At 40.2% G+C, this 3,512-nt stretch overlaps 1 protein-coding gene across 1 annotated transcript in view; it reads left to right on the top strand.

The window, feature by feature from the left end:
• LOC102428984 (phospholipid scramblase 2-like) overlaps window positions 1-3,512 on the top strand; it is a 97,153-nt gene that overhangs the window by 10,384 nt on the left and 83,257 nt on the right. The gene's annotated exons all lie outside the window — the stretch shown is intronic.

The raw sequence follows: 3,512 nt of genomic DNA, 5'->3' as shown, positions 1-3,512 counted from the left end.
TATATTTCAAATGGTTTTAACTTATTCTCTCAATGTTATGTCCTTGAAACAGCTCCCACTGTGGGAAAGATAGGCAGATCTTACATTCCAAAGACAGGTTAAGAACACTGGGTCCAGCTTGTGAGTCAACCAGCAGTTTGATTTTTTTATTACCTCCACCAACAAAACAATATTTGCATTATAGAGATCTGAGAAAGAGAAGAGAGATAAAGAGGCTGAAATCTTATCTAAAGAATAATGGCTGAAAGTTTCTGTAATATAGAGAAAGACACAGACATCTAGATCTAAGACTCAGAGAATTTCAATAAGAAATTCTGGTTTGGATCTTGAAGGGAAGAGCAGCTGTGATCAGAAGCCCAGTGTTACCTTCACCCAGAAAGACCTTGGATACCTCTCCGGACCCTAAAAACATAATACCCAGGGACCAGCTGCCTCAGCTGCGAACCCACAAACACTGAGACTCCAGCCACACCGGCCACAGGTGCCTAAAAAGTTTGTGCAGGGGGAGACAAATCGGTGCCGAATATGCGGATGGGCCCTGTGCCTTCTCACAGAGCAGAGAGAAGAAACAGCTGAATCAAAAAACATCCTCCTGGAATTGGCAAATTAAACACATCTGGTAAGGCAATCCATGGATAGAAAGGTCAGAGATCACCCAGAGCAGTGGTTCTCAACCTGTGGGTCGCAACCCCTTTGGGGGTCGAACGACCCTTTCACAGGGGTCGCCTAAGACCATTGGAAAACACATATATAATTACATATTGTTTTTGTGATTAATCACTATGCTTTAATTATGTTCAATTTGTAACAATGAAAATACATCCTGCATATCAGATATTTACATTATGATTCATAACAGTAGCAAAATTACAGTTATGAAGTAGCAACAAAAATAATTTTATGATTGGGGTCACCACAACATGAGGAACTGTATTAAAGGGTCGCAGCATTAGAAAGGTTGAGAACCACTGATCTAGAGAGAGCTCTACATCCTCAGATTCAGCTGGGTGTTTGTTGTTTGCATTTTTTGATTAGTTGTTGTTGTTGTTGTTGTTGTTTTAAATTTGTTCCCCATATACATATATTTTCCCTTCTTTTTTCTTATTTCTTTTCTCTCTTATATTTTTACGTTTTCTCAATATCATTTTTTCATGCTTATCTCTCCCCTAATTCTCTTTTCTCTGGTGGTCACCTTTGTTTGGGGTTATTCGTATTGTGAATACATTTTTGTTTGGTGCCCTGTGCATTGTATCTTGTCGTGTTGTATTTTGTGCCTTTAAGACAATGCAGGAGAGATAGAGCTACATAACCAGACACCCTGAGAGGATTGAACATGGGAAGACAAAGAAACAGCCCCATATGAAAGAAAAGGAGGAATCACCAGAAAGGGAAGTAAATGAAATGGAGGCAAGCAATATGTCAGAGAAAGAATTCAGAGCAATGGTCATAAGGACATGGAAAAGGATGGAAGACAAATTCAACAATATGTGTAAGACCAAGAGGAAGTGAAGAAGAACCCAGAAGAAATGAAAATGACATCACTGGAATAAAGAACACAATAGAGAGCATCAACAGTAGACTAGAAGAAACAGAGGACCACATCAGTGAGCTAGAAGAAAAGGTAGGAAAAAATACCCAAGTGGAGCAGCAACTAGAAAAAACTTAAAAAATAGGAGTAGTGCCTAAGGGAACTTTGGGACAACACGAAATGAAACAACATCCTCATAATAGAGATCCCAGAAGGAGAGGAAACTGAGCAAAGAATAGAAAATTTATAGGAAGAAATAATGACAGAAAACTTCACTGATACTGGGAAGAAGAAAAAACTCACACAAGTCCAAGAAGCTCACAGAGTCCCAAAAAAGATGAACCCAAAAGGACCGACGCAAAAACACATTATAATTAAATTGGCAAACACCAAGTACAAAGTAAGAATCTTAAAGGCTGCCAGAGAGAGACAGACAATTACCTACAAGGGATCTCCCATCAGACTATTGACTGATTTCTCAACAGAAACACAACAGCCAGAAGGGAATGGACTGAAATAAAAAAGTCATGTAAAATAAGGGTCTGAATCTAAGAATACTGTACCCAGCAAGGCTATCAATCTAAGTTGAGGGGAAATCAGGAGCTTCACAGACAAAAAAAGGGCTAAGGGAGTTTATTACCACCAAACAAGGAATGCAAGAAATGCTATAGGGACTGCTGTAAAAATAAGAAATAGGAAGGGAAGAAGGAACACAGGCATAAAGAATAAAAATGGTGACAAACAAGCACCTATCAATAATAACTTTAAATGTAAATGGATTAAATGCCCCAACAAAAAGACATAGGGTAGCTGAGTGGATTAGAAAACATGACCCATATGTCTGCTGTCTACAAGAGACCCACCTCAAAACAAAGGATTCACACAGATTGAGAGTGAAGGGATGGAAAAAGGATTTTCAGGTGAATGGAAATGAAAAAAAAAAAAAGCTGGGGTAGCAATATTTATATCTGACAAATTAGACCTCAAAGTAAAGGCCATAAAAAGAGGTAAGGAAGGCCACTTCATAATACTAAAGAGAGCAATTGAACAAGAAGATATAACTTTGGTAAACATATATGCACACAATACAGGAGCACCCAAATACATAAAACAACTTCTGGAAAATATCAAAGGAGATATTCACAGCAATACAGTCATAGAAGGGGACTTTGAAACCCCACTAACACCACTAGATAAATCCTCTAAACAAAAAATCAGCAAAGAAATATCAATCCTAAATGACTCACTAGATCAGATAAACTTAATTGACATCTTCAGAACATTTCACCCCAAAGCCACAGAATACATATTCTTCTCCAGTGCACATGGGTCATTTTCAAAGATAGACCACATATTGGGACATAGACAAAGACTCTTCAAATTCAAGAAGATTGAAATCATATCAAGTATCTTCTCAGATCACAATGGCATAAAATTAGAAATCAATTACAATAAAAACAATGAAAATAAATAAAAGATTCTTGAAACCAAGATGGTGGCATAGGTTAATGCTGGAGTTTGCTGCCTCGAACAACCACTTCAAAAATACAACTAAAAGACGGAACGGACATCATCCAGAACCACAGGAAGGCTGGCTGAATGGAAGTTCTACAACTAGGAGGAACCGAGAATCAGAGGAGGCGCAGTGCTGAAGTAAAATACTAAGGTGTGGAGTGCACACAGCGCGGGCTGGTGGCTGAGGGCACGGTTGTCTGTTTCAATCCAGAGGGAGCCTCAGACTCTGAGCTCCAGATCTGGGCGAGTCTCTGGGGACCCAGACTCAAACGGGAGAAGTGGGACTGTCTGGCTTCGGTCCCTCTGAGGTTTGCAGCAGTTGCTGGGACAGAGAGGCAGAGCCCCTGGGGATGGACTGAGAGCAGCCATAACTGCTCCCTCCTCCACCCTGTTGATCCTGTGGGACCCGCCCCGCCCAAGCCCTGCACAGGAGCCATTTGCCGGATAGCCTCAGGCAAAGGCTAGATTA

The sequence above is a fragment of the Myotis lucifugus genome, unplaced genomic scaffold (assembly GCF_000147115.1).
Source record: "Myotis lucifugus unplaced genomic scaffold, Myoluc2.0 scaffold_50, whole genome shotgun sequence".
In the NCBI taxonomy this organism is placed as follows: domain Eukaryota; kingdom Metazoa; phylum Chordata; class Mammalia; order Chiroptera; family Vespertilionidae; genus Myotis; species Myotis lucifugus.
Note: the sequence above shows the minus strand (reverse complement) of the source record. Positions and strands in the feature narration are given on the sequence as shown.